The 10,087-nt window shown below is 46.5% G+C and overlaps 2 non-coding genes across 2 annotated transcripts; both read left to right on the top strand.

Moving 5' to 3' along the window:
- The first annotated feature begins 719 nt into the window (after window positions 1–719).
- TRNAC-GCA (transfer RNA cysteine (anticodon GCA)) lies at window positions 720–791 on the top strand. The gene has a single exon. It is a non-coding gene; the product is annotated as a tRNA-Cys (tRNA).
- Window positions 792–4,903: 4,112 nt separating this feature from the next.
- TRNAC-ACA (transfer RNA cysteine (anticodon ACA)) lies at window positions 4,904–4,975 on the top strand. Its single transcript has one exon. It is a non-coding gene; the product is annotated as a tRNA-Cys (tRNA).
- Window positions 4,976–10,087: the final 5,112 nt, after the last annotated feature.

Here is a 10,087-nt window from a genome sequence, read left to right on the forward strand (position 1 = left end):
AAATAGCTCAGCTGAATTCCATCACCTCCACTAGCTTTGTTCATAGAGATGCTTCCTAAGGCCCAATTGACTTTGCACTCCAGGATGTCTGGCTCTAGGTGAGTGATCACACCATCGTGGTTATCTAGGTCATTAAGATCTTTCCATAGCTTTGCCTTTTTCAGAATGTCATATAGTTGGAAACAGACAGGATGTATCCTTTTCAGATTGGCTTCTTTCACCTACTTCTGCCTGTTCCTAGGGGTGGTGACTCTCCGTGGTCACATCTCTATTAACTGAAGAAACAGAGGTTGGTACGGTCATTTGTGTGCTTGACTGAGTTTACTAGAAAGTTCCCTGAACTGAGTGTCAGCCCCTGAGGGTTAGACCCTCATGAAGTGAATTTGGACAGACACTTCCATCGCCTCCAGTTTCTGTTCTTCAGTTGCCCACCACGATGGGCACAGTCATCTGACTCTGAAGGCCATTCTGCAATGTCTAGGCTTCTCCAGGCTGCTGCCCACACCCTGAGGCTATAGGCTGGGGGCAGGGCTGGGTGAGACGGGGACACAGGCTGTGTGGTTTTTGAGGAGGGAGCTGGCTGCCTTTTCTGTAGCAGGTTGATGAGTTTTCAAGCAGCAGATCTATCAGTTTCCAAGAGAGGTCCATCCTGAAGTGGTGTACATGTAGTCTGGGTGTGGCTGGATAGACAACATTAATTAAGTAGTACCATCACAGAAGGGGGTATAGCTCAGGGGTAGAGCATTTGACTGCAGATCAAGAGGTCCCCAGTTCAAATCTGGGTGCCCCCTACTTATTCTTAACTTTTCCCTTTTGGTACTGCATTTCAGCTTCTTCCTTATTAGACGTCAATGTAAAGTTTTTTGTTTTTGTTTTTTTTAGAACCAGAAAATTGTGAAGCTTTACTATGGTAGTTGGCAGTTCTTAACTTTGAGTGTAAATTAGAATCCCTTAAAGAGTCTATAAAAGTACCATTTCCCAGGCCCCACCCCAGACCAATTAAATCAGTGTATTTGAGGTGGAGCCCAGGTAAGGTAAACTCTCCCCAGAGCTCCTAGTCTGCAGCTAAGTTGAAACCACCTTTAGTAGAGATTTTAGAAGCCTTCTCAGAGTGGTTCCTTCATCCCAGCTCTGTCTGTTACTAAGTCCAAGTGAATCTGAGAGAAGAGGTGTTGAGGCAAGGAATATTTTATTTGGAAAGTGGCTGACTGAGAAGATGGCAGACTAGTGTCACAGAGTAACCATCTTGTTGGGGTCTGGATGCCAGGTTCTTTTATAGAGTCAGAGGGAGAGAAGCAATGAGGAACTAAAGTCAAAAGGCAGAATAGAGAGGGAGAGGCAGTGGAGAAGTAAAGTGAAAGGGTCTTCAGCCTTTCAGTTTTCAAAAACATCTCTGGGAATGGCCAGCCTTTGGAAGGGGTGCGTCAATCTCTTCTTTTTCTTGTAGCTATTCACAAGGTGGTCAGGGTCAGATTATCACTCTAGGAGCTGAGCAAAGGCACTTTAGTTTACAGAGAGGCAGAGGGGCATGGTTCTCTGAGGCAGGCTATTATGTGTGACTGCAGGCGGCACTAGTGGTAAAGACCCCGCCTGCCAATGCAGGGGACGGAAAAGTTTCGATTCCTGGGTCGGGAAGATCCCCTGGAGGAAGTCATGGTAATCCACTCCAGTATTCTTGCCTGGAGAATCCCATAGACAGAAGAGCCTGGTGAGCTACAGTTCATAGGGTCGCAGAGTCGGATGTGACTGAAGCGACCTAACACACACACACACACACACACACAATAACAAAAGCAACCAAAAGCAAGCCAAAGAAATAGTTTCCAACATGGAGTCAGAAGTAGCTTCTTCTCTGCAATACATCTGCCCAGCATCTTGTGTTCTGGCTCTCCTCCATTCTTAAGGATATTGTTTGTCACTTGACCTTAAAGTCATCCTCCAGGAACAACTGCTGTTCCAGCATTTCTTGGTTTCCTTCATTTTTCCCTGTCTCAGTCCAGTCATTCTCTGTGGGACAAGGTGGAACTGATCTATTTCCAAGCCAAACCACCAGGACACATCACCCCCTGAGAGAGCCCTCCCTGCGAGGGGCTCAGAGAGTGTACAGAGGATGTGAAACACATGTGAAAGTGTAAGTTTGGGTTGTGTAATTATTAAAGACAATTTTATGTCTTGTTCAAGCTTTAAAAGTAAACTTCTGCAGAAGGACCAGTAAATAATATCAACTATCTCAAAACTAAAGAACTCTGACTTTCTGGCTTGGAGAACAAACGTTTTGGTCTATGATCTAAGAATTCATTGTGGGTTCAGAGTTTAGCATGTAATTCAGAAGTATATTTCATGGGAATTTTATCATTTGAATTTTATCAATTGAATTTTATCATCCCCAACACTAACCAGCTTTTATGACCTTTCTTACAACTACCTGAAATGCATTTCATGATGTTTCAGGTTATATAAACAGCAAAAGTCTATATGGGTTAAAAATAGCCTCTCATAATAAAACTGTTTGACTGCAAGAAAGTTTTAATCTCTTTCTATTGAATGGCCGGAAAACACAATACAGAGAAATGGCCATTTAAGACAGAGCATGGCCAACTCTAGTTTTCCTTGAGACTTTGTCTAACTTGATAAGTTGGCAAATAGCTCTTTGTCTAACTTCCTGTGTTGCAACTATTCTGTTCCCTCCGATTTGTCTTATCAACATATACATACGTGCCTGTACAAACAAAACTTCTTTAATTTTCAGGGCTGTGCTTTAATTCCTCATCATTAAAGCACATTGATTTTATTAACAAGAGACTTGAATTTTTAAATTAGTGTTTTTTTCCTCAGGGAGGTGGCGATTGTTATTCCAGGTTCATAAGCACTGGGACTTCTGGCTTAGAATCTGGTTGCTGGTCCCTTTCCTGTCCTTGCCCTCCCTGGATGCCTCCTGATAGTGAAGGTTATCTCACTGATGGCAGCCTCCGTCTTGCCTCCTCTTTGCCCCTTTTGGTCCTGCAACCTGGCCCATCAGCCCTGAAATCAGTCTGGAACCCCATTGACCGGGGTGATTCCTTCCTTCCTAACCTTTCCCATAATGTAATGGGCTGTGTGCTCAGTCGTGTCCGATTCTGCGGCCCCTTGGACTGTAGCCTGTCAGGCTCTTTTGCCCATGGAATCTTCCAGGCAAGAATACTGGAGCGGATTGCCATTACCTCCTCCAGGGTATCTTCTTGACCCACAGATTGAACCCAAATCTCCTGAGTCTCCCACATTGGCAGGCAGATTTTTTTTTTTTTAACCACCAAGCCATCAGAGTCGGACAGGACTGACCATGCAGGCTCTAGATGGGAGGCAGTAACATCCGCCTGTCTCTTGCCCTTCAGCAGGCTCCCTGGGGCCCACCCCACCCCCAGCTGTCTCCCTCTGGCTGGGGGGAGGCCTTGTCAGTTGTGTATATAATTTCATCACTTAGCTGGGGCCTGGCCCTTCCTTGAATACCTTGCTCCAAGAATGAATATAAAAAACTTTCTCTGCCTTTGAAAACGCTGCCATCCACATTTCGATTTACAGTAAGTCCCCTACATACAAATGAGTTCCGTTCAGAGAGTGTGTTCATAAATCCAATTTGTTCCTGATTCCAGCTAAGTTAGCCTGGGGACCCAACTAATACAATCGACTATCTAGTACTACCTAGTACATTGTAATAGGCTTATGATACTTTTCACACATGTAATATGTACATAAAAAAACAAAAAATAAAACATTTTAATTTTGTAGCACAGTACCTTGAAAAGTACAGTAGGGCACTGCAACAGCTGATATATCAGGGCTGGCATGCATGTTCTCATCTTTGAAAGTTCAAAACTTGAAGGTTTGTATGTAGGGGGCTTACTGTACTGCAAGGCTCAACTAGCCTCAGAGTCGAGGTTTCCTCTAATTATTCTCAGACATTTACACGGGGATGGAGGCAGGAGTTCTGTTTCCTGACCGAGGATCAGACTCGAACCTGAACCTGTGTCTCCTGCACTGGGAGTGTGGAGTCTTACCCACTGGACCACTAGGGAAGTCCCCACAGTAGCTTTTTAAAAGCCCAAATAAACTTACAGCATACATGCATTTGTCATGCAATTTGCTTTTTTTCACTTAATGGTATTGTTAAGCATCTTTCCATGACACAACTCTGGACCAATTTTATCTTCTCTTGTTGCATCATATTCCTATGACTGTATCTAATGTTTATAGCCAGTCCCCTTTCAATGGATATTTAGGTGGTTTCCAGTTCACTGCTAATACATAAAAAGGTTGCAGTGGGTCTCTACCACTCGCTGTGCATTCATGAGTATTTCTGAAGGATACATTCCTACAAGTGGCACTCTTCTAGAGTATCATTTTTCCTAAGTAACATTTTTATTTTTACAATGGCAGCATGCTCAATATAGAAAAGTTGAAAGAGAAAAACACACAAAAAGTTGAAATCACCTATAATTCTCAGACACACTTTCGTTAACTGCCTTTTCACTTGATGAACTCTCATAAACATTATTCTATGTCTTTAAATAACTCTTAGGCATAGGCTGTGAACTTCTTTCAAGTGGGAGAAGACAAAGTCACCATGTCACAGTTACGTTGTCATCCCAGCCTGCCTGACACACAGTAGATGCTCAGTGACTATTAATACCCAAGAGGATTATCTGGATCATTTGAAATGTCTCCCCACCTGTAAAGGTCAACCATGCTACCAGGGGGTCTCCAGCCAGATGCATATAGAAGTGATGGGGGAACAAAGGCTGGTCCCTGGCACCTAGGAGGCCAGGGTTCAAAAAAGCAGAACTGACCAGGACATCCCAACGAGCAAGATGGAATACTGGTATGTCAACACAGTAAAAGGTGTTAATTATACCACTCTATAAGGTTAGGGGGTATAGCTCAGGGGTAGAGCATTTGACTACACATCAAGAGGTCCCTGGTTCAAATCCAGGTGCCCCCTCCCTTTTTCTCACTTTCAATCCCAAAGTGGGTCTGACATTACCTGTCCACACCCCTCTTCCCCAGATCAGGACACCTGGAGAAGAAAGACAAAGCTGTTTGAACCCTTTGACTCACAACTCTTGGGAAAGACTCGAACTGAATTTAAAGGTGCTCCTTTGGGTGACTTGTATGAAAACGGAAGTGTACAAGGCACAGATCCCTCCCTCTTTCAGCCCCTCTGGCTCTGCCTCAGCTCCAGCCAGAGATTTCAACCTTCCACAGATCTGCACATTCTCCACAGAGATGGCTGGTGTGTCTCCATCACACCCGACATGGGTTACGATGCAGAAGTAGTTGAACCGACAGAAGCCTCTGAATTATCTTCCTGAGCCCCTCGTGCTGGGCTGCAGGTCAGAGGTCCTGGACTGAGGGTCCATGTCCCCAGGTCCTAAAGCTCCCACTGGGTCTGCTCTGACTCTCAGACCCACACAGAGCAGGGCCTGGGGAAGAACAGGATCAGCCGATCCTTCTCGGCTGTGGGATTAAAGCCAAGGAATGAGGGGGTGGCGGGAGGCCTGGCCTGATCCTCCTTGCCTCTTTTCTCTCTCTCCTCTGTGCCGCATCATTGGCTCTGGCCAGGGAAAGGAAGCTGGAATCACATTCCAAAATTAGCGACAATGTAAAAATAAGAACAGGGAAGATGCAGCTGTCCTCAAAAGCTCATCTCTTTGTTCCGGCCAAACGGAGACCCCTGGCCTCTGTGGTTGTATCCAGCACTCCTCCAGACACTGAACTGCCCTGTGTCTAGTGAGCCCAGGAGCCCTGCTCTATTGCACCCGGAAGGCATCCCCACTCGCCATCCCCTTCCACACCATCCTCTGCTCCTGGCCAGCCATCCAGGGCCAAACCATCAGTAGAAGTCCATGGCTGCATCATGGAGGGCCTCTGGACTAAACTAAGGCCACAGTGCCCCAACTGGGATGCCTGTCGCACACGGGCCTGTGAGGTAGGAAAGCAGGATGTGCTTTCATGGACATGAAGTTCAAGGCTCTAGGTCAGACCTCCTGAATCAGAAGGGTTGGCCGTGAAATTAAAGAACTCCATTTTCTAAAAAAATATTTATTTATGGCCACTCTGGGTCTTTGTTGCTGCACATGCTTTCTCTAGTTGTGGCAAGTGGGGGCTACTCTGTAATTTCGGTGTGTGGCCTTCTCACTGCGGTGGCTTCTCTTGTTGGCGAGCACGGGCTCCAGGGCTTGTGGGCTTCAGTTGTTGACATACTGGGGCTTAGTTGCTCTGTGGCATGTGAAATCTTCCTGGACCAGGGATCAAACTCGGGTTCCCTGCATTGGCAGATGGATTCTTAACCACTGGACCACCAGAGAAGTCCTCGACATTTTTAAATACAATTTTTGGGGCAAGATCATTTCTTTTGAATTTTTAAAAAAATTTATTTGGCGGCACCAGGTCACAGTTGTGCCATGTGGGTTCTAGTTCCCTGACTAGGAATTGAACTTGGGCCCCCTGCCTTGGGAACAGAGTCTTAGCCACTGGACCAGCAGGAAAGTCCCCAAAGACTATTTTTAACAAACTCTGGAGAAGAGCCCCAAAGAAAGGGAGAATTGGGAATCACCAATTTAGTTTTGTGTTCCATATTATAGGCTTGAAAAGAAGCCATAATTAAGAGACGCGCCTGTGCACACACGCCTGATTAATAATAGGGTTGGGACCAGATCCACATGGTTGGTTCTCAGGCTCTTCCTGCCCTCCCACGCAACCCCCCCACCCCAGGGCAGGGCACAAGCTCGCCGACTGCCTTCATCCGCTGCCCACTCCTGTGGTCGATCCCTGACCGGGTAGGGTGAGATAGACCTCCCCCAGAGATGACCCGAAATGTTTCCACTTGATGTGCACGTGTGTGTGTGTGTGTGTGTGTGTGTGTGTGTGTGTGTGTGTGTGTTCAGTTGTTCAGTCATGTCTGACTCTTTGTGAACCTGTGGGCTGTAGCCTGCCAGGCTCCTCTGTCCGTGGGATTTCCCAGGGATCTTCCTGACCCAGAGATCGAACCTGTGTCTCTTACGTCTCCTGCATTGCAGGTGGATTCTTTACCACTGAGTCACCTGGGAAGCCCTCCACCCGATGTCTGGTACTAAATGAAATAAGCTTGCAGGGGCTTGAAAATCCAACCCTCTTAATCTGCAGTCAGAGGCCCCTCCCCTGAGCCAGGAGCCCACTTCCGACCCTTTCCTATGTGACACTGTTTCGTGACTGTGGCCTCCCTAGGCAGGGTCCTCCAGTCTCCCAGTCATTGTATTTTAAGTTTGTATTTGTTAATCTGTTACAATATTGTTTATGTTTTGCTTTTTTGGCCTAGAGGTATGTGGGATCTTCGCTCCCCAATCAGGGATTGAACCTGCTCCCCCTGCATTGGAAGGCAAAGTCCCAGCCACTGGACCACCAGGGAAGTCTCTCCCCACCCCAGTCATTTCTGTTTCTCCCTGGTCGGCTCTATGGCCTGGCTGACCCACCCTCTTCTCACCATAAGCTCTTCCTCCAGGCTCCTCATTTGAGTGCTCAGAAGCTTCTGCTAAAATAGAGGAAAACGTTCCGGTGATGGGTTGGCAAAGAATAAGACAAATGTCCGCCAGAAGCCATGAGAAAGGGTCTGACCAAGTGCAGTGGGGCTGGGTGTTGGAACCCATCTGGCTTTATGACAAAGAAAGAGCTGTAACCATCTCTTCCTGTCCTCCTAGAGATCTCAAAGTTGGGGGGCAGAGCTGTTTCAGGGGATAAAAGCACACTCATTAGGGGGCACTTATTGCTATTAACCAGTGTGCTCCCCGCCCTCACCAGCACTCTGTCATTCCTGTTCGTCCCTGGTCTGTGCCTGGGCACCTGGCAGACGGACCTCACTGCAAACTGACCTTTCTCTGGCCATGAGCTCAGCTCTCCTATGCTTGTGGGGCCCGGACACTCCTCGGCCCTGACCCGAAGCTCCCCTCTCTCAGCACCCACCTGGGGCCTCTAGACTGTGCCCTCTAGAAGCACGGGTGGACTTTGGGTCTCCATGGCCATCTCCTCCTCTGTGGTGTTTCCCTTCATCCACGGCCAAGTCCAGGGCCTTGGCAGAGTCTGCAGAGGCTTGGTGGACACCAGGGAAGGTATTTGGCCATGAAACCTGCAGCCTCCCCAAGAGGCCCAAATGCAGCTCCAGTTTTCCACAAGAGGCCCCAAACCAGCAGGTTGGCCCGGCTGAAGAGCTGACCCCTCTGGGGTCCTAGAGACCAGGCCTCTCCTCGCCAAGCCCTGCTCTGCAGCAGGACAGACCACCCACCACCGAAGGACAGGCTCTGGCAATGTCACTGACTGATCCTTCTTAGCAGCTAAAACATCAGATGGTTTCCACCCAGAGGGACATGGAGGAGCGTGGCAAAGGTGTGTTAGGAACAGGACTCATTATTCTTGTAACAGGGCTAAGTTCTGGGAGGTAAAAAGAAGAAGGGGGTGGTGGGAAGAAAGAAAATATTCCTTCTTGCAGCCATCTCGGATTCCAGGCTGAAGGCACTGTTTGTAAGGCCATGGCTTGTAATTGGTACTGAGATTCCCTCCATCCTGCGCTGTATCTATTCTGACCCCTTCAGGACCCTGCCTTCCCCATGGCCTCCTCCTGGGCTCCACCAGACAGACCTAGGCTTCGGCTCACATCTGCTGCTGTTCTTCCTCCCTCTGGTCCTCGGCTTTGATGAGATCCTCCAGGGGAGGCTATTAGCTCTGATTGTGGTGGTTCAACAGGGCAAGGTATAGGATGTCGTCATTCCTGGGACATGCTGATGTTCCCTCAAATATTAGACCTCCAGAAGTTTCACAGAGGCAATAGACACCAATAATCTGGAAGATACATGGGCATTTGTCTTTCCCTAGTAAAGAGTTTCCAGGTAAACAGCTGAAAGGCGCTTTGGGGAAATATAGGAGTGAGTTCACATCCCATGGTTGGATATTTTGGAAGAATCTTTTACTCAAGTTTACTCAGATTTCCCTTTCAAGGGATGCTGGGCCTCTGAACTGGTTCAGATCTGGGAACCGAGTGAGAGGTCAGGAATCTCCTTGTACTACAAGTCGAGGGGGACGGGGGTGGGCTTCCCATCGTCAGCCCCAGGGACCTCAGGACCGGTCAAGCACAGCCATGGATCAGAGAGTAACCTCCAACCAGCATCTGGAGGTGAACAGTCACTCTTCTTGAACTCTAACACCCTAGGAGCCTCCCCACTGAAATCAGAGAATCCCTCTCCACTGTAAGATCTCCAGTGAGCATCCCTGTCTACAGAGAACAGCCACTAAAATGTATTTTGAAGATATAGATGCTCCACACACCCACGCATCTCCTAAGATTTTAGTGAAGGGAATCATTGTTGTTTGAATGGGCAAGTCACACATAATAAGTAATTCTTTTGGTCTGAGAGCATGGGATATCTTTCCATTTCTTTGAATCATCTTCAATTTCCTTTGTCAATGTTTAATAGCATATGTCTTTCACCTCCTCACTCAGATTTATTCCTAGGTGTTTTTTAAAATGCGATCTTTAATGGGATTTTTTTCTCTTTCTGATATTTCATTGTTAGTGTAAAGAGATGCAATAATTTCTGTATGTTAATCTTGTATCCTGCTATCTTGCTGAATTTATTATCAGTTCTAGTAGTCTTTGTGTAGAGTCTTTAGGGTTTTCTGTATAGAGTATCATGTCATCTGCATATAATAATAATTTTACTTCTTCCCATAATCTGTATTTTGATTAAGGATTTCACAGTAAATTTTGAAAGGCTTTATTCAGACCACATGTGAACTTGGTATACATTAATAAAATGGAATGATTTCTAATCTGCTAAAAAATGATAAGGAAGTCAGTGGAAATATTACAATTCTAAATCTAAATGCACCCAGTAACATAGTATCAAAACATATAAAACATAATGGACAGAAATAAAAAGGAGAAATAAACAAATCCTCAATCATAGGGTTGAGGAGACTTTACCTTTCTCAATAAGTTACAGAACAGGTAAATAATATGGCAGTAGGGTGTGGAGAATCAATAACAGAGATGATGAACATGACCTAACTGATACACATATGTTAT

Source organism: Dama dama, chromosome 18, assembly GCF_033118175.1.
Source record: "Dama dama isolate Ldn47 chromosome 18, ASM3311817v1, whole genome shotgun sequence".
NCBI lineage: Eukaryota > Metazoa > Chordata > Mammalia > Artiodactyla > Cervidae > Dama > Dama dama.